Here is a 22,260-nt window from a genome sequence, read left to right on the forward strand (position 1 = left end):
TCGGATCCTGGGCGCAGACCTAGCACCACTCATCAAGCCTGCTGAGGCAGCATCCCACATGCCACGGCTAGAAGGACCCACAACTAAAAATATGCTACTGTGTACTGGGGGGCTTTGGGGAGAAAAAGGAAAAAATAAAATCTTTAAAAAAAAAAAAAGAACATGGCAGAAAGAGTCTGGGGTCTGGTCCTAGTTGGAAGTGAAAGGGTGAGACAGAGCACCCCACTGCCCCAGATCCTGTGGGTGAGGCACAGGCAGGGGGCAGAGTCAAGCTGAGCATTGCCATGAAGTCATAACAGAAGCCCTTCCAGGGTGGAGCCAGGAGTCTGAAGCCTAAAAATGAACTAAGTTAGGAGCTGGCAAGGTAACTCAACCATTGGCCTTCACCAAGCACTTATCAGTGACCTTGGTCAGCCTTTACAGGACCAGCCATCCACCTGCCAACCCTTTTCTAGACAGTGCCTTAAAGGCCCCACAGATGAAGCTTCAGCACTGTACTGTCTAGAACTCTAATGAGTTGGTTGGGCATTGTTTAGCCTTATTGAGAAACGAGTGATCATGTGCAGTCCCTCTGAATTTGAGTATGTATGGACACAAATATGTGGTTTTTTTGTTTTGTTTTTTTCTGAGGAAGATTGGCCTGACCTAACATCTGTTGCCAATCCTCCTCTTTTTGCTTGAGAGAGATTCACCCTGAGTTAACATCTGTGCTAATCTTCCTCTATTTTGTATGTGGGTCACTGCCACAGCATGGCCACTGATAGATGAGTGGTGTAGGTCCACGCCCAGGAACCAAACCTGGGCCCCCGAAGAGGAGCACACTGAACTTAACCACTAGGCCACGGGGCTGGTCCTCACAAATATGTGTTTTTGAGCACTTGGAATTTTTTTCATAGAATTTTTTTTCATTTAGACATTTGTTTTTATCATATATCAATATAAACAGAATAAATTGGTGAAAATATTACTGAAATTTCTTAATATTAAGAACCCCACTTTTCTGAATCAGCTTTTTAACATTGAGGTATAGCATACATACATTAAGGTATGTCAGGTCCACTAGTCTTAAAGTTCATTTAAACATATATAAATAGATGATAGATATGGATATATAGATATATATATGTAGAGTGACTGGAACTCTCATACACCATTGGTGGGAGTATAAATTGATACAACCACTTTGGAAAACAGTTTTACAGCATCTACTAAAGTTAAACATATGCCTTCCTTACGGCCCAGCAGTCCCGCTCCTGAGTATACACACACTCAAGAGAAATGAGTGCATGTGTCCACCAAAGTACACGTATAAGACTCTTCATAGTACCATTATTCATACTAGTCAACACTGGAAACAACCCAAATGTCCATCGGCAGGAGAACAGATAAATACATTGGTGGTATATTCATATAATGGAATAATACACAGCTGTAAAAAAGAACAAGTTACCAAGACACACAATAACATGGATGAATATCACAGATATTATGATGAGTGAAAAAAGCCAGATACAAAAAAAAAATACTGTGTGATTTCATTTATATAAAGTTCAAAAACAGGCAAAACTAATAGATTGTGCTAGAAGTCAAAATGATTACCTCTTGGAGGGACGGAATTAACAAACATAATAAATGCTTATTGGAAAACACTTAAACAATGTCGCCTGTACCTCTCTTCTCCCCTGTATCTGCATAACGGACTCCTCACCTTGCAGTCCTCGTTTAAATATGTAGTCAGTGAGGCCCACCCCAACCACCCTATTATAAATGGCAGTCCACATTCCCCAACTCGTGATCCTTTCTATCCTCCTTTTTCACTTTTTCTATTATACCTCTCACTTTATAAAATACTCTAGAATTTACTTGTTTATTATATTTTTTGCTTACTACCTATGTCCCCTTGCTAGAATGTAAGCTGGACATCCAATTACTGGTCCGTGTGGGGAGTGTAAAGACCCAGCCCACTCGCCCCAATTCAGGGCATCATGATTGGCTTATCCCCGCTCCAGAGCCCCCCATGGGATCCACTGAGGCCTTTGTTACAACGTCGAAACCCAACTTTTCTCTCTGTGCAATCGGGCTTCCCTCACTCCCCAAAGGTACTGATTCCCAGAGAACTTCCCAATGAATTTTCTGTACATCAACCACAGACTCAAAGTCTGTTTCCTGGGGGCCGGCCCGTGGCCGAGTGGTTGGGTTTGCACGCTCTGCTTCCGCGCCCAGGGTTTCATGGGTTTGGATCCTGGGCGCGGACATGGCACCGCTCCTCCGGCCATGCTGAGGCAGCATCCCACATGCCACAGCTGGAAGGACCCACAACTAAAAATACACAACTCTGTACCGGGGAGCTTTGGGAGAAAAAGGAAAAAATTAAATCTTTAAAACAAAAAGTCTGTTTCCTGGAGTGTCTGAACTGCGACACTGAAACAGAGAACAAGACAAGATTAGGTTTACCGAGGAAGAGTCCTGAGTTCACATTGGGACATGTCACCTTTGAGACAACTTTGCCATATCTAAGGAATGTCAAGCAGGCAGTTGCAAATATGAGAAAATAGATTTTTTTTCCCTCAAGCTGCTCACAATATAATGAGGAAGATAAGACACGTTCTCAAAAAAATAACCCATAGTGGGCCGGCTGTGGCCTAGTGGTTAAGTTGCCGTGCTCCGCTGCGGTGGCCCAGGGTTTCGCCAGTTTGGATCCTGGGCGCAGACATGGCACCGCTCATCAGGCCATGCTGAGGCTGCATCCCACGTGCCACAACTAGAAGGACCCATAACTGAAAATACATAAAGGGGCGGGGGGAGGCCTTTGGGAAGAAAAAGGAAAAATAAAACCTTAAAAAAAAAAAACATAATGTGAGGTATTATGTTACATAAGATATGTTACTTGTTATTATGTTACAAGTGAAGTGCTAGAGGGATGCAGAGGAGATCAGGAAAGACCTCCTGGTGAAGGTAACATTCTTCTATGTGATCACTGAAGGTAGGGGCAGAGGCAGAGCAATGTGAGCTAGGCCAGAAGACGAAAGCCTGGAGCAAACAGAGGGCGCCATGGGCAGTTCGGTTTGAATGGAGGGTCAGGTGTGCCAAGGGGCTCAGTGGGAAACAAGGTCAGGAATTGTGTTAATCAGGGTTCTCCAGAGAAACAGAACCAAGAGGATGTGTATATATATTGAAAGAGATTGACTATAAGGAATTGGCTCAGGTGATTAAGGAGGCCGGGAGTCCAGGATCTGCAGCGGGGCCGGGCAGGCTGGAGACCAGGCAGAGCCGATGCTGCAGTGCCAGTTCAAAGGCCAGGAGGCCAGAGATCCAGTAGAGCCAATGGTGCAGCTCTAGTCTGAAGACCATCTACAGTAGAGCCAGGAAGACCGATGTTGTAGGTGAAGTCTGAAGGCAGTCTGCTAGAGAGTTCTCTCTTGCTTGGGGGAGGCTGGTCTGTTTGTGCTATTCAGGCCTTGAGTGATGGGACGAGGCCCACCGACATTACAGAGGGCAATCTGCTTTACTCGAGTCCACCAATTTAAATGTTAATCTCATCCAAAAATACCCTCACAGAAACACTCAGAATAGTTTTGACCAAAAATCTTGGCACCCAGTGGCCCGGCCAAGTTGATGAATACAATTAACCATCACAGGAGTAAAGGCCAGTTGAGGAAAGACCTTAAATGCTAGTGTTTAGGCTGTGGGAACTACTGAAGATTCAGAGGCCAGGGGATTGGAATGAAGGAGCCTAGGGGCAGAGAGAGAATTTAGGAGACTATTGTGATCATCCAGGTAAGAGGGAAAGTAGGATGATGTCAGTGAATCTGGAGGGGAGGAAAGAGGCAAGCAGTATGGAATTGACAAGACTCGGCAGTTGACCAGTCCTAAGGGATGAGGGAAAGTATGCCCAGAATGACCCTGTAGTTTCAAACCTAGGCAACTGGGAGGATGGTGAGACAGCTGAGAGAAATGGGGGCGTTGGGAGAGAGAAGATGCCTGCCTCCCCAGAGCTTCTCTGGTTGAGGGGCTTGGGGCAAGTTTAGGTTATCAACTGATGTGTAACAAACCACCCCAAAATGGTGACCTACAACAAATGCTTTATTTTTCTCACAAATCTGAGGGTGGCTGGACTCACATAGCAGTTCTCGCTCCAGGTTATGATGCATTATGTTAATCTTGTGTTGGTAACAGGAAATTAATTCTTCACATGAGATGTATTAAATGGATGATGGCAGTAAACATTGATTGAATCTTTTCTGCATATTGCCTACCAAACTTGTTTTTTAAAAATTGATTACTGTTTTTATCTACCGACACTGATTAATTCTAGATCCTACTTCATTGCCCTAAAAGAGAGGGAGAAAATTATCTACCGTTTGCCCTCTCCTGTGCCCAGAAATTGTTGTGAGTCAGAGTATGAAATGTCTAACATGCTTTAAAAGTAGAACTTGGTTGAATTACCTGTCTATCTTTTAAATTAACTTTAGATTTCCTTTCCTTTTGAGTTTAGTTTTATTGGATTTTATTTATTAAATATTCTAGACCCAGGTTGAAATTTTTAAAACAACTTTATTAAAGCATAATTTACTACCATAAAACTCACCCATTTTTAAATATGCAATTCAATGATTTGTAGTAAATTTACTGAGTTGTGCGACTATCACCACAATACAGTTTTAGAACGTTTTTATCACCCTAGTCCCAGGCACCACTGTCTCTATAGATTTACCCTTTCTGGACATTTTATATAAATGAAATTATACAATATGTGTTCTTTTGAGTCTGGCTTCTTTCACTTAGCACGATATTTTCAAGATTCATGCATGTTGCAGAATGCATCGGTATTTCATTCTTTTTTATAGCAAAATAATATTCCACTGTATGGATAGATCACATTTTGTTTGTCTGTTCATCAGTGGGCAGGGATTTGAGTTCTTTCCACCTTTTGGCTATTAAGAATAATGCTGCTATGACTCTCTACATGCAAGTCTTTGTGCGGACATACGTTTTCATTTCTCATGTGTAGGTACCTGAGTGGAATTGCTGGGTCATATGGTAAATTTATGTTTAACTTTTTAAGAAACTGTCAAACTATTTTACAAAGTTGTTGTATCATTTTTTTCTTACCTACCAGCAAGATGTGAGGGTTCCCATTTCTCCACATTTTTGTCAGCATTTGTTACTGTCTGTCATTCTTATTCTAGCCATCCTAGTGGGCGGGAAATGGTATATCATTGTGCTTTTGATTTGCATTTCCCTCATAACAATGATGTTGAGCATCTTTTCATGTGCTTTTCAGCCATTTGTACGTCGTTTTTGGTGAAATGTCTATTCAAGTCCTTTGCTCATTTTTAATTGGGTTGGTTTTTTTCATTGAGTTCTAAGAGTGCTTTGTTCCATGTCAAAATTTAATGTAATCGATGTAACCTTTCTGGAATACAATATGGCATGATTCAAATGCCCTAGAATTTTATTTATTTATTTTTGCTTATCCCTCCAAGCGGGCATCGCGGTGGACACTGTAATGCAATACCCAGATCTTCCTTCTTCTTGACAATTTCAAGAATATGGTCAGCACACAGGCCTCAGATGTCAGCCCTCCAGGGTCTGCCTCAGCTGCAGAGAGACACCAGGGCAGCCCACGTTCAATGACTGATCAGTGCAGAAGCACAAAGCTCTGGCCATCTCCCCCCAGCTTTGGACAACTCTGCAGGGCTATTCTAACCCCAGAGCTCCCTGTAGGGTCAGCCAAGTCTGTCATCAGACCTGCATCAAAGCTTGATTTCTCCCTCTGCCCAATCCTGCTTTCTTCCCGTCCCTTCTACAGGTGTTGACTTCAATAGAACTTTTTTCCCCAGCTTTACTGAGATATAATTGACATATAACGTTGTGTAAGTGTAAAGTGTATGATGTGTTAATTTGATATATTTACATATTACAAAATGATTGCGACCATAGCAGTAGTTAACACCTCCATCCCGCCCTGTAATACCATTTCTTTTTTGTGGTGAAAACATTTAAGATCTACTCTTTTGGGAACATTCAAGTATATGCCATAGTATTATTAGCTATAATCACCATACTGTACATTAGATCCCCAGAACCTGTTAATTTTTATAACTGGAACTTGGTACCCTTTGACCAGTATCTCCCCTTTTCCCTCACCCCCCACCCCCCTACCCCCCGCCCCAGCCCCTGGTAACCACCACTCTACTCTCTGTTTCTCTGAGTTCAGCTTTTGTAGCGTCTACATATAAGTGATATCACACAGTATTTGTCTTTCTCCGTCTGACCTATTTTACTTAGCATAATGCCCTCAAGGTTTATCCAAGTTGTCACAAACTACAAGATTTCCTTCTATCTCATGGCTGAATAATATGCCATAGTATATATATACTATGTCTTTATCCATTCATCCATTGATGGACACTTAGGTTGTTTCCATATCTTGGCTATTGTGAATAATGCTGCAATGAACATGGGGGTGCAAATATCTGTTTGAGATACTGATTTCATCTCCTCGGGATATATACCCAGATGTAGGATTGCTGGTTCATATGGTAGTTCTATTTTTAATTTTTTGAGGAACCTCCATACTGTTTTCCATAGTGGCTGCACCAGTTTACATTCCCACCAACAGTGCACTAGGGTTCTCTCTCCTCTGCATCCTCACCAACACTTGCCATCGCTTGTCTTTTTGAAAATAGCCACTCAAACAGGTGTGAGATGATATCTCATTGCGGTTTTGATTTACATTTCCCTGATGATTAGTGATGTTAAGCACCTTTTCATATATCTGTTGGCCATTTCTATGTCTTCTTTCAAAAAATGTCTATTCAGGTAATTGCCCATTTTTTGATTGGATGATTATTATTATTTTGCTGTTGAGTTGTATGAGTTCTTTATATATTTTGGATATTAACCTCTATCAGATATATGTTTTGCAAATATTTTCTCCCATTCCATAGGTTGGCTTTTCATTTCGTATATTGTTTCTTTCGCTGTGTAGAAGCTTTTTAGGTTGTTGTAGTCTCACTTGTTTATTTTTTATTTTGTTGCTTTTGCTTTTGGTGTCCTGTCCAGGAAATCGCTGCCGAGACTAATGTCAAGGAGCTTTTTACCTGTTTTCTCTTAGGAGTTTTACAATTTCAGATTTATGTTTAAGTCTTTAACCCATTTCGAGTTTAAATTTTTTTTAAGATTTTATTTTTCCTCTTTCTCCCCAAAGCCCCCAGTACATAGTTGTATATTTTTTAGTTGTGGATCCTTCTAGTTGTGACATGTGGGATGCTGCCTCAGCGTGGCCTGATGAGCAGTGCCATGTCCGTGCCCAGGATTGGAACCAGAAAAACCCTGGGCCGCCAAAGCGGAGTGCACAAACTTAACCACTCAGCCACAGGGCAGACCCCGAGTTTAATTTTTTTTTAAGTAGTGTAAAATAGGGATCCAATTTCATTCTTCTACATGTGGTTATGTAGTTTTCCCAAGACCAAAATTGAAGATGCTGTCCTTTCGCCATTGAGATTCTTGGCTCTCTTATCAAATACTAGTTGACCATATAGGCAAGCCTTTATTTCTAGGCTCTCGATTCTGTCCCATGGTCTGTGTATATTTTTATGCTGGTACCATACTGTTCTGATTGCTATATCTTTTTTTTTTAAGATTTTATTTTTCCTCTTTCTCCCCAAAGCCCCCCAGTACATAGTTGTATATTTTTTAGTTGTGGATCCTTCTAGTTGTGGCATGTGGGATGCTGCCTCAGCATGGCTTGATGCGCGGTGCCATGTCCGCGCCCAGGATTCAAACTGGCGAAACCCTGGGCCTCCAAAGCAGAGCATGTGAACTTAACCACTCGACCACCAGGCCAGCCCCTGATTGCCATATCGTTATAGTACAGCTTGAAATCAGGAAGTGTGATGCCTCCAGCTTTACTCTTCTTTCTCAGAATTGATTTGGCTATTTGGGGTCTTTTGTGGCTCCATACAAATTTTAGGATTGTTTTTTCGACTTCTGTGAAAAATGCCGTTGGAATTTTGATAGAGATTGCACTGAATCTATAGACGGCTTTGGGTAGTATGGACATTTTAACAGTATTAATTCTTCCAATCCATGAGCACAGGATATCTTTCCATTTGTTTGTATCTTCTTCAGTTTCTTTCATCAAAGTCTTGTAGTTTTCAGTGTACAGATCTTTCACCTCTTCAGTTAAATTTATCCCTAAGTATTTTATTGTTTTTGATGCTATTGCGAATGGGATTGTTTTCTTTATTTCTCTTTCAGATGTTTTGTTGTTGGTATATAGGAACACAGCTGTTGACTCTGCTCATTTTGTATCCTGCAACTTTATTGAATCCTTTGATTAGTTCTAGCAGTTTTTTGGTGGAGTCTTTAGGATTTTCCCCATATAAGATCATATCATCCGCAAACAAAGACAATTTACTTCTTCCTTTCTGTTTTGGATGCCTTTTATTTCTTTTTCTTGCCTGACTGCCAAGAGCACTTCTTAATGAATATCCATCTCCGAGTCAGCTTCTTGAAGAACCCAACCTCCAACAGGCAGCTTTCATTTTACCTCCTCTAATATTGGCACACACTGGCAGGTGCACACACACACACCTGTGCGCACATAGTATCACGTTGATTGGCCTAGAAGTGAGCACCTGACCCAAAATGGACCAAATAGAGCCTTTACCTGGAGGTATTGAACTTGGGAATCTGCGAGACTAAGTTGCTGCCCCTCTCTGGTACAAACCTGGAAAGTAGAAGGGTAGGAAAGAGTAACACAGCGTGTCTGGTTGTTCATTCCTTGTATGTCTCCAGGGGAACCTAGAACCATGATCAGGCCTTGCCCAGCACCTGGAAATGTGGCCCCTGGAGGGCTTTTTATGTTAATGATTGATGATTGTGTTGTGTACGTCTAGAGCAATGGGTCATGCTGTACCAGCTTGTCTGGATTGCCTTGCACAAACATCAAGATCGATGATGCGTGCCTAAAGGGAACAACTGTCCCGCTGAGCTCTGCACGGAGATGAAGGGAACAGGAATGCCCATCTTCAGGACTACATGGCCAAGGAGGAAGCTGGTGTGCTTACCTCTCTGAAGCATGCATTTTACCGTCAAGATGACCAAGCATCTGTCTTCTCCATACTCCACAGTGCACCGAGCAAGTCTCCTGCAGCCTTTTGATCTTAGAGCCAGACCAGAGGGGCCCGCCCCGTGGCCAAGTGGTTGAGTTCGCACTCTCCGCTTCGGCAGCCCAGGGTTTCGCAGGTTCCAATCCTGGGCGCGGACATGGCACTGCTCGTCTAAGCCATGCTGAGGCGGCATCCCACATACCACAACTAGAAGGACCCACAACTAAAAATACACAACTATGCACTGGGGGGCTTTGGGGAGAATAAATAAAATAAAATAAAATAAAATCTTTAGAGCCAGAACAGAGAATAACAAATGGCAACCTGGAGACAGTTATATCTCCACCTTGGCAATCATTTTTTCTCCTAGAACGATCTACCACAAGAGCTCAGAACCCATCCAACTTCTCCAGAATCATCTCAGCTACACATGTCTGTATTAGCCACAGGCAAACTTTGAACCTCAAAGCCCTTTGAACCTCTTTGCAGTCAACTAAAGTACACTCAAGTAAGGTAGAGACAGTGCTCATGAATGTCCAAATCATACATCAGTGAATTCTTCTTTAAACATTTATTACTTCCTCTAATCATAAAAGTAATAAATATTCACTGTAAAAATAAAACTTAGAAAATACGGAAACGTACAAAGGAGAAAAGAAATGTCACCCATAATTCCACCACTCAGGAACCACCATTTCAAATATATTGTTAATATGATTTTAATTGTTTCTCCTTGCACACGTCTAGATATGCACATATTACCTCTGCAAAACTGGGATCCCACTTTGTGTACTATTTTGAAATCTGCTTCTCTCAATCAGCAGAATATGCGCCCGTGTTATCATTTTTAATGGCTGCATTAAAAAGAAACATCAGAGCCTACTGAATCACTCCCTCGCTGCCAGAGATCCAAGCTGCGCCCCAGTATCTGTTAGTATAAGAAATGCTGCTAAGAACATGCCCGCACATGTAGCCTTGTGCACTTTTCACTTTATTTTTGTTACCCAGGTGACCTCAGGTCTCCAGCCCACATACATCATCTTTCTCTTTAATATTTAAGTAAAATGCTAATGACTCCATCCCACAAACCAACAGAAATCCAGCGCCGAGGTTTCCAAGGGGCCTCGGGGCTTCTGTTTCTCCTGGTCACCTCTCGCTCTGTTTTCCTTTTTATCCCTCCAAGCATTTCACCTTCTTGGGCAGCTGCCCCCTTTCAACATGACTTTGTCCCTCTTCCTTCATCTGCCCATAGTGCCACTACCACATGGCAGCCACGTGTAACTAGCTGACTTTTACTGAGGTTTGGGGGAAATGAAAGCCAATCATAGCACAACAGGAAATAACTTCAAATTCACTCCAGATATTACTATCCCCAGAAAGTCGCTGGCCATTCTCCGCCACATGAGTACTTCTTATTGCTGACGTTCCTTCATAGACCTGACATCCTGCCATGTTCCTGGGACTTTCTGCTCTCTCCATTGACCTCCTCATGTCTTCTCTTTTCTCTGTAACTAAACTCTTCACTTCTTCACTCCAGTAACCCTGAAAATTCCAAATGTCTCCTACTTTATCATGTAATCCCTCCCACATCCCAAGCAACCACTTCCTCCTTAAAACATATTCTTCTCTTGTGTCTCAGGACAGCACGTTCTCCTGGTTTTCTTCCTTCCTTACTGGCCACTCCTTCTTAGCCTCCCTACTCCTTTACCTTTGCATTCTCCTCTTCCTGACCTTTGAACTTCGAGGTGTCCCAGGACTCACACTTTAGACTTCTTTTCTATCTGTACTCACTCCTGGATGGTCTCCTCCAGTCTAATGACTTTAAGTACCCTCTATACACCAATCACTCTCAAATTTATGTCTTCTGCCCTGATCTCCGGATTCATATGCACAATTGCCTACTCAACATCCTCTCTTGCTTAATATGATGCCTAATGTTTACCATGCATCTCAAACTTAATCTTTCCAAAACTAAATTTTGCATTACTCCCAAACTTGTTCCTCACCTGGTATTCTCCATCTCAGTAAATGGCATCTCCATTCTTCCACTTGTTCCAGCCAAAACCTTGGAGTCATCCATGACTCTTGTCTTTCTATCACACCTCACATTTGACCTGGTAACAAGTCCTGTCAGCTGTGCCTTCAAAGTGTATGCTGGCTCTGACTACCTCTCACCTCCACTGCTACCCTGCCCTGGTCCCAGCCTCCTGATGGCCTCGTTTGTAGACCACTGCAGCAGATCCTTACTGGTCTCTCTGCTTCCATTCTTGCTCCTCCGTGAATATCCTTTCAGTACTTCAGCCAGCAAAAATCATGCTGCAGTTCAAAATTTCCCAATGGCTTCCCATCTGACTTGACCCATACTGAAAGCCAATGTGGTCTGTAACCTGGCTCCCTCTCCAACCTCAGCTGCTACCACCTCGCTGTGGTCCAGCTGCACTGGTCTCCCTGTTGTCCCTTGAATAAAGAAGCTGTTTCTCATCCTGGGGCCTGTGCACTTGTTGTTCCTTTCCTGAAATGTTCCACCTCCAGATGATCAGCATAGTTTCCTGCCTCCATTCATTCATGTCTCTGAGCAAATGGCACCTCCTCAGAGAGATCTTCCTTGACCGCCCTACCTAAAAATGGCGCCCACATCGTTCTCTAATCCTTGACACTGCTTTATTTTCCCTCCTGGTACTTAACCTGACATTTGATTACATTGTTCATTTTTGTATTGCCTCTCTCTCCCGCGAGGGCAGAAACTTGGTCTGCTTTGCTTATCATTATGTTCCTGTGATCTGGACAAGGGACTGACAGAGAGAGGGAGCTCCACAAGTTCTTGTTAACTCTCTTCATTTACCTTACGCCTGTCCAAGTTCTCCCCAGTTAGAATATACCATCGAGTCTCCTACAGGACTTTCCTCAACACAAGACCCAGCCACCTCTGAGATGAAGTTTCTCACCTCTAGAACTCAAGGGCCCAGCAGTTACACATTTGTACACATTAGAGCACTCCCTTTGGCTAAACTCACAGGAGTGGGATGACTGGGTCATGGGCCAAACTTCCAGATTACCCTCTAGAGAGGTCAAGGCTAATCCCTCTCCCATCAGCAGTGCTCCTTTTCAGGGTATTCTGGGCCTTCAGGCAAATGATGATGATGATGATGGTGATGTCCTCCTTACTCTTTGTTAACCAGAAAAATAAACAGATCTCTGTAGGGGCAGGGAAACTTCCGGGTTCTCATGCCTCTGACGAGGGTGCATGAGGTGCACTGACTTTGGGGAGTAAAGATATTCTCTGGCAGCTTCCTTATCTGAATTACATCCTCACCAACACCTTAATTTTTTTCCCATGATGCCATGTCATGTGCATTCATTAATTCGTTCGCTTCAAAATTACTTTTGAGCATCTAATTTTTTTTTCATTTTTTGGGGGGGAGGGTTTGTGTGTCTTTTTTTATTAAAGATTTTATTTTTCCTTTTTTCTCCCCAAAGCCCCCCGGTACATAGTTGTATATTTTTAGTTGTGGGTCCTTCTAGTTGTGGCATGTGGGACGCTGCCTCAGCATGGCCTGCCAAGCAGTGCCATGTCTGCATCTAGGATCCGAACTGGCGAAACCCTGGGCCAGCAAAGCGGAGCAAGCGAACTTAACCACTCGGCCACGGGGCCGGCCCCTGAGCATCTATTTTTATGTAAGCTCTAAACATTTGCCAAGCTGAAGAATATTCCTTGAGATAATGGGATTTACAACGATCATGATATTTAGCAGTTTACAAAGTGCTTTCACTTCCATCATCTCATTTGGACGATACAAAGGCCAACTGGGTACAATTCCACCCATTTTACAGGTGAGGAAACACAAGGCACAGAGGGGAGGGATATGCCCCAGGGACACATTATGTACTAGTCAGAGCCACAACTGGGAATCCTATGAGCTTTTCAGCACATGCCACCCCCTCCGTACCACAGTATCCCGCCAAGCCCAGCACCACCAAAAGCAAGTTTACTTGGCCATGACAAGAAGGAGGACATACTTATACATTCTGAATTCTGAGCTGAGGGGCAGTAGAATGGAAGAGTCATTTAGAAATGGCTTTTGTTTTGGTGTCGTTTCAGTTATCATGGTGGTGGGCTGTGCCAGCCTGCCACAATTCAGCTGTGCTGGATTACACAATGGCAATTTGATTAAGGCAGGGAACAACGTTTCCTAGAAGCCCCTCCCTTGTATGATTCCGGGTTAGAGGAGACCAAAAGAGGAACTTGTGAGAGAACTGAAGGGCAGAAGGCAGCCGCAGTCCCTACCCTTGGCAGGTTTCCCGTCAGATACAGTGAAGGACAGCAACACAGGTGCCCTGCAGATCCCAGCTTATCATGAGCAGGCTCTCGCCGCTCCACCTCCAGCTTGCATTTCCTACCATTGGCTCTGCTAGCCAACAGCTGCCTCAGGCCCAGCACCAGGGGCTTGGCTACAGCCCCAGACAGGCGGAGTTACACAGAGGCCCCAGCTTCCCATAAACCTCTCCACGAATTCCCCCTGGATGTGCTTGGCTTCTGGAACTTTCCCAAAAGCTCTCATTTGTCCAGCTGCACCAACGCTTCCGGTAGTGGCTAGAGACTCTCTGATGCTCTGACTCCCCAGTCCAGACATTCACTTCCCGAGTGCTTCCTACATCTATTCATTCCTAGAATACTCGTGGTGGTTCTGCTTCCCTGTCCAAACCCTGACAGATAGAATACTCACAGATTTTGCTTTACTTGAAACAAAAAATAACATAAGAAAAGCAACGTTCCGGATTGTAACGTAGAATTCTGCCTTCTCTTCTGAATCTTTGTATCCCAGATGCTTGATTTATAGACCATGGGTGTGTGGGGAAAAAAGGGAGATTATTAAATGAACTAGCAGAGGAGGAATAACGTATGCCTTACATATAGACCAAAGGGAGAACGGAGAGGAGACAGGAAGAACGAAGACATTATAACTTTCTCCATCTTGTTTTTATGGGATAAATAGATGGAGGACGGGGAGGAATTGGAAGTGAAGTTAGTTTTGTAGTCTAAAAATTTTCAATCAAATTTTACTATAATTCCTTAGGACATAGTCAAAGAAAATAATCAGTCCAGTCCTTGTTCTCCAAGTAAACTGTCCTCTGTGAATTGGAAAAGAAGACAGTGATTCTTACCTAGGAAATCTAGTTCTTTATCCATAAAATATGAAGTTACATGTGAACAGGAGCAAAGACAATGTCTGAGGATTCGTAGACATTATAAAACCCAACAGGATAATATCCACCTGGGATTGCCGAAGTGTACGGGCAAGGCTCTAAAGTTAAAGAAATAACTATGTCAAAGGTCGTCTCCTGGGGCCGGCCCCGTGGCCGAGTGGTTAAGTTCGCGTGCTCTGCTTCAGCGGCCCAGGGTTTCGCCGGTTCGAATCCTGGGCGCAGACATGGCACCGCTCATTAGGCCATGCTGAGGTGGCATCCCATATGCCACAGCTAGAAGGACCCACAACTAAAAATACACCACTATGTACTCGGGGGGCTTTGGGAGAAAAAGGAAAAATAAAATCTTTAAAAAAAAAAAAAAAAGGTTGTCTCCTTTCTCCTCCCCGTCCTAACTCCCTCTCTTTGCAACAGAGAAAGGAAGTAACTCCCTCTCTTTGCAACAGAGAAAGGAAGTTTTAAAATAATTTCCAATAGAGAAGAAGTTTGAAATTCAACATTCTTTTCATAGGAATCTCCATGTATGCAGAGTAAACCTTCTGTAGCATTGTTCTTTCAAAAATCAAACTTGCTCATCCCCTCCTTCCATCCTCACGCAGAGAGCATTTTTACCCAGTGTCTTTCAAACACGTGTGCCTCAGGTGGCTGGTCACTTTATCAAATAAAAGGTGGCAGACTTTGCCAATTTCCTTTTCCTACTCTGCATTAATAAGCCCGGCTCACAGAGCAGTCAAATTTTATTTCCACCAAGCAAATATAGAGTACTTTCCCCTTGGCTGTGGTTTAAAAGTCTTCTCACTCTCATATGTGTCCAGGGCATCTGCCTATTCCTGCAGCTCTAATGTCCCAGGATATGAAAAGCTGCAAGCCAGTCCTCAGCCCATGGATTCCTCCTCTGCCTCTGTACAAGCCGGACAACCACCAGCTCATTCTCACAGACACAAAGAAGGGATCTCCTTTACTCCTTGGATCCCCGGGGACCCAAACTCTTGCCTCTGCATGTGGTTTCGCCTCCAGCTTGTTGGGTTTACTGCTGGAGGCCTGTATACATGTCCTGGGCCTGCCGGAACAATTACCACAAACTTGGTGGCTTCAAACAACAGAAATTGAAACTCTCACAGTCTGAAGGCCAGTCCAAAATCAAGGTGTCTGAAGGGCCGTACTCCTTCCAGCTTCTGGTGGTTGCCAACGTTCCTTGGCGTTCCTTGGCTTGTGGCCGCTTCACTCCAATCTCTCTCTCCATGGTCACACTTTCAGCTCTGTGTCTGTCTCCTCCTCTTCTTCTGTCTCTAATTCTCTCCCTGCCTTTCTCTTCTAAGGACACTTGTCATTGGACTTTAGGGCCCGCCCAAATAATCAGGGTGATCTCTGCATCTTGAGATCCTTAACTTAATTACATCTGCAAAGCCCTTTTTGCCAAATAAGGTCACTTCCCAGGCTCCAGGGGTTAGGACGTGGACTCATCTTTTGGCAGCCACCCTTCAACCCACTAGAAGGCCTTATCTCCCTGGACTCAGACGTCTTTCTATGCCAGTCTTCTTAAGAGTTTTCAAAACTGTCCCCACAGTGCTGTATTCATCCACATTGCCTACTGTATTCAGAAATGATACTGGACGCCACAAAGGGCTGCATGGCACTCAAGAATCCCATTGAAGTGGCTCTCCTCTCACCCTGCAGCCTCTACATCTTTTCCTACATCCACTTCTACCTTCACTCAACTTTGCTGGCTCCAGTTCGTATGACTAGAAATCCTCTCTCCCCTTCCTACACGGAGCAAATTAGTCTGGCCCAGTTACTCCAAATTTATGCTACATATCGATCACCTCCTCAAACCAAGGCTCCTCTAGTTACCAGAATCCACTCTCTGGTGGTGAAGGGAAAGGTGTTCAACAAGTTTTGTCCTTTTTAGGATTTTTAAAAATTTGGTTTATTGAGGTGAAATTCATATAACATAAAATGAACCATCTTTAAGTGTACAATTTGGCAGCATTGAATACATTCACAATGTTGTGCAGCCATCACTTCTGTCTAGTTCCCAAACACTGTCATTACCCCAAAAGAAAATCTTCATCAGTTAAGCAGTCATTCTCATTCCCTCCCTCCCCCAGCCCTGGGCAACCACTAATCTGCTTTCTTATTTCTATAGACTTGCCTATTCCGGACATTACCTATAAATGGAATCATACAAAATGTGGCCTGCTGAGTCTGGCTTCTTTCACTTAGCATGTTTCCAAGGTTCATCCATGTTGTACCATGTATCAGTACTTCGTTCCTTTTTATGGCTAAATAATATTCCATTGTGTGGATGTGCTACATTTTCTGTATCCATTCATCTGTTGATGATTAGGTTTATTTTTTAGCATTCCTTATTGCAAAGTTTTATTCATTCATTTCACAAATATTTACTGAGTGATAACTATGTGCCAGGCACAGTTCAAGTTGCTGGGGATATAGCACTTGACAAAACAACAAAAATCTCTGCCCTCATGAAGCTTACTTTCTGGTGGGGGAGACAGATTATACATAAGATAAACGACTAAAATATTTTGTGTGCTAGATAGAAGTGCTAAGCAATAAAGAAGGGTCGGATGGTGACTGGAAGGGGCCATAAGAGGAACTTCCTGGGGGTGAATAGTCATTTTCTGTTTCTTGCTCTAGGTGCTGGCTACATGGGCGTGCTTGGTTTGTGAAAATTCAGCGAGCTTACATATAAGATTTGTGCACTTTTCTGTACATGTGGTAAGCCAGTGTGCCCCCATTTCCTTTAAAAGGCAGCTTATTGCACCTATCTCTGGTGCTGACTCTAACAAAGCGAGTGTGTCAGACCAGGTGGTTTTGCTACCTTGAGGGTCCGGCTGAATCCCTGACCCTGTTCTTGCATGGGTTTAGGGTGTCACCAATCATGGTGCTGGTTTGAGCACTCTGCCATTCACTTATGTCCTTCAGGTTCCTGGATCATTCCAGCTCTCTCTGTCTAACCATAACTGTCAGTGGATAGCCAGGGTTTACAATGATCATGTCAGCTTTCGGCTTGTTACCTGATTTCTTTTAAAGCCCATTTCTGCCATTACCTTGAGCCCAGTTTGGCTTTTTTTTAATACTGACCTTAACAAGAACAAGAAAACTTTTGTTTTTAGGGAAAGAATGGCTGTCCTCACCTTTTGGTACTCATGGGACTGGAGGAGAACAGCAGCAGGCTATAATGAAAGGTAATCATGTTCAGGGGGGAGGGGTCACCCTTGGGTATCAATTGAAAACAACAGCGGAGAGTTTGTCTCTCCTGATGTTCCAGCCAGTACGAGTCAACCTAAATCAAGAAGCAGTCCCTAGTAGGCAGTTAAATTGAACTAATTTGGGGAAAAGATGGGTGAATAATAAAGATTGGCCTTAAGGAGGGTCCATACCTCCTAAAAGTGTATAACACTTCAGAGTTTATTCAACCAAAGTTCTGTGGCCACAGACACAAGGAACTTGACTTGCCCGCAGAGTGATGAAGGACTCTCCCTTCATTATGTGAATTGTTTTTATGCCTCCATCACAGCTAAGATGAGTTTGGGATGTAAAGGTAACAATGACATATACTGACTGAGAGGCTGCTGGACAACAGGGTGGGAAGATGTCCTCGAGAATGACATTTGAGAGAAGAAGAGAAGGGGAGGACATCGAGTCTTAGAAAAGTCAGAACCAGAAGGGACGTTTATTCATATAAATAGGAAGGAAGTTGGCCAAGACAGTGGAGAAGGGGTGGGTGGGATTTAGCTAAGAGAGGAGACTGCAGAAACACTGACTCTCTTGAAAGACAGAGAGAAATGTTTGTTGGCAGATATCTGTGTGTGCAATTCAGAGAAGCTGCTAGCTCCAGGGACAGGGCCGCCAAAAAGTTTCATTCTGGCCCGGAGCCAGTGCCAAAAAGGGTGAGATATCTCTACCCACCAGCTCTAAGATGTCTTACCCAGACAGCCCGAGCGAAAGAGATCAGAAAGGAAAATGTCTGACATGCATATTAAGTTGCGTCAAACTGTATTGAAGGACTAGGCCAAGCTCCTATAATTCACAGACCACGAAAACACAGCTTATAGATCAAACTTCCTCACCCTTTGGTAAAACGGATGTGTCAGTGACCAAAACAGCAGGTAGAGTCCTAAATGAGACTGTGGGGCTGCAGCCTAAAGAGGAGATAGACACCTCACACCCATCAAAATGGCTATTACTAAAAAGATGAGGTGGAAGCAACCTAAGTGCCCATCAACAGATGAATGGATAAAGAAGATGTGGTATATATATACAATGGAATACTACTCAGCTGTAAAACAGAACAAAATCATTCCATTTGCAATAACATGGATGGACCTTGAGGGAATTATATTAAGTGAAATAAGCCAGTTAGAGAAGGATAATCTCTGTAGGACTCCACTCATATGAGGAATTTAAAAATGTCGACAAAGAGAACAGATTAGTGGCTACCAGGGGAAAGATGGGGTGGGGGGTGGGGAGTGGGCACAAAGGGTGAAGTGGTGCGCCTACAACATGACTGACAAACATTAGTGTACAACTGAAATTTCACAAGATTGTAACCTATCATTAACTCAATAAAAAAAAAAAGATAAGAAATAACAAGTGTTGGAGAGGATGTGGAGAAAAGGGAACCCTCATACACTGCTGGTGGGAATGCAAACTGGTGCAGCCTCTATGGAAAACAATATGGAGATTTCTCAGAAAATTAAAAATAAAAATACCATATGATCCAGCTATTCCACTTCTGGGTATTTATCCAAAGAACAGGAAAACACTAATTTGAAAAGATATGTGCACCCCCTATTCATGATAGTAAAGACTTGGAAGCAACCTAAGTGCCCATCAACAGATGAATGAGTAAAGAAGATGTGATGTATATACACAATGGAATACTACTCAGCCATGCAAAAAGATGAAATCTGGGGGCCAGCCCCATGGCCGAATGGTTACGTTTGCGTGCTTCGCTTTGGCAGCCCAGGGTTTCGCTTATTCAGATCCTGGGCACGGACATGGCACCACTCGTCAGGCCACGTTGAGGTAGTGTCCCACATGCCACAACTAGAAGGACCCACAACTAAATATACAACTATGTACTGAGGGGATTGGGGGAGAAAAAGCAGAAAAAAAAAAAGAAGAAGAAGATTGGCAATAGTTGTTAGCTCAGGTGCCAATCTTAAAAAAAAAAATGAAATCTTGCCATTTGCCACAAAATGGATGGACCTTAAGGGTATTATGCTTGGGTACTGTGCCAAGCATAATAAGTCAGATGGAGAAAGACAATTACCACATGACTTTATTCATATGTGGAAGATAAACACACAAATACATACATAGATATGAAGAACAGATTGGTGGTTACCAGAGGGGGGGGTGAGTGGGTGGGTGAGGGTAAAGAGGCACACATGTACAGTGACAGAGGGAAGCTAGACTTTTGGTGGTGAACACGTTGCAGTCTATACAGAAATCGAAATATAATGATGTACACCTGAAATTTATATAATTTATAAACCAATGTGACCTCAATAATATAAATAATACATAAATAAAGAGGAGATATACCTTTAATTCCTCAGGTCATGTAGTAGAAAAGATGAAACGCCACCATAGGGGCCCATTGCCTAAAATACGGATACCTAAAGACATTCCTTTCTCAGGTTCTCAGTGACAGCTGGGCACCATTTTGATGTTTTGAAATTATTACCCAAACACCTAAGTTGGAGGAGAGGCCTAAGGCAAATATCACAGGTCACCAGATGGTTTTCCTACCTGACTGTTATAGTCGTTTTTTCACCCGCTAGGGCTCAGTCAACTCATTGTAGTAATGAAACCCTTGTACTCATGTAGTGCTTTATTGTGAACAAAGTACTCTACTGCTTTCTTTCATTGGATTATTTCCTCAAGTCCTGTGAAGAGAGAAGCCCTAAAGGCCCAAGTTTATGAGAAATAAGGAGCTTACCAAGAGGGAGATCATTCTGGAAGCTCCCAGCTATGCCTGTTAGAGTCAGTGCAGTACCCTGAGGCTGTTATCACTCCTAGGTCCAAAGATCCTGGGGAGAGAGTGGTGACTGGAACCCAGAAGGGAAAAGTCTCGTCAGAGGGTTGCCTTGAGAAGCACTATGACCTTCTGTCAGGGAACACAGCCAAACTGCGGTGACCCTGCAGGGAGAAAGCCAGGGAAATAGATCCCTGACTTTGTTCTACCCTATTCCTTTGATCTCTTGCTGGAGCTTCCCATTGGCCAAACCCAGGCTGAAGCCAGAGGGAAGGAGAGCAGGGTGGAGAAGAATGGAGAGTGCGACTGAAGGGGCAACAGAAGCTATCTGGCACTACTTGAGCGGCCAGGATTTTCTTCATTACTTGAACCTTTCTCATATGATTTTCTTCATTAATTGAACCCATCTCATATGCCACATGATCATATCATCGAACCCTTACAAGCCTTGGAGGTAGTGGTATTTTACCTATTGTAGAGGTGAAAAATGGCAATAAAGAGATGTTGAGTGACTTGGCCAAGGTCACTCAGTTAATAGGTAGGAGGGCCATGACATGAACCAAGCTGGTTGTCACAGAGCTTGCTCTCTTAGCCACCACCCTATCCTGCCTCCACACTACCACAAAGCCTTCGTATGATTAAGGCAGCTGCAAGAGTAAAATAAAATGGCACAGGGGAGGCTCCTGAATTACAGGAGGTATTGCTCTTGTCATCCTTTGAAATCCTTGAAACCAAAACAGACAGACAGATTGTTTTCAGGGACCTATGGAAAAGGGGACATTGAGGAAACTGGCCAGCTGCTTTGGTGGGGAGCAGCTGCGAGAGAAGAAAGGAAAGCCAGGCTGAGAACAAGGGAAGAACCAGGTACTAGAAGCTGACCTGACTAGAACAGCAGAGAAGAAGCAGGGAAACTCCCCAGGAGCAGCCTATGATGTCACCAGAGGGAAGAGGGCTGAGGTGGGGAGGCCAGCAAAGGTGTGGACTCTGGGCAAGCTGCCCACAGGCCACCAGGCAAACGTCTCTGGTTTCATCAAAGGTAGAACTGAACTGGACCCGGCCCTGTGGCCTGGTGGTTGAGTTCAGCACACTCCACTTCAGTGGCCCAGGTTCATTTCCCAAGCACGGACCTACACCATTCACTGGCAGCCATACTGTGGCAGCAACCCACATGCAAAATAGAGGAAGATTGGCACAGATGTTAGCTCAGGGCAAATCTTCCTCAAGCAAAAAGAGGAAGATCAGCAACAGATGTTAGCTCAGGGTGAATCTTCCTCAGCAAAAAAAAAACTAAAAAGTAGAACTGAACTAATTAGAGACATAACTATACTTCAAAGATACTCTGCGGTTATTTCACCTGAGCCAGGGGAAATGAGGGTGTCAGCCCAACTCAAAACAGCTGCTCAACTTTGGGAGTGGTTATAGCCAGTTGAGGGCAAGAGAGACATTCAGCATAAAAAATGGCTTTCTGCAGGGGTCTGTCCTCTTCTTATGCTCATATTAAAATTTTACCTTAGGGCCAGCCCCGTGACCAAGTGATTAAGTTCTTGCACTCTGCTTCAGCAGCCTGGGGTTTCACTGGTTCGGATCCTGGGTGTAGACATGGCGCCACTTGTCAGGCCACGTTGAGGCAGCGTCCCACATGCCACAACTAGAAGGACCCACAACTAAAATACACAACTGTGTACTGGGGGTATTTGGGGAGAAAAAGCAGGAAAAAAAAAAAGATTGGCAACAGTTGTTAGCTCAGGTGCCAATCTTTAAAAAATTTTACCTCCATCTATGGAATGATGGAAGAGAAAACCTTGCTCACCACTCTTGCATGATTTTCCCACAGCTCGAAGAGGGAAGGAGTGCCAGGCTTGCGTTTATTTATGTAGGCCCCGGTAATGTGTTTTTTGGTTTTTGGGTTGGGTTGGGTTGGGTTGGGTT

Source organism: Equus caballus, chromosome X (assembly GCF_041296265.1).
Source record: "Equus caballus isolate H_3958 breed thoroughbred chromosome X, TB-T2T, whole genome shotgun sequence".
Taxonomy (NCBI): domain Eukaryota; kingdom Metazoa; phylum Chordata; class Mammalia; order Perissodactyla; family Equidae; genus Equus; species Equus caballus.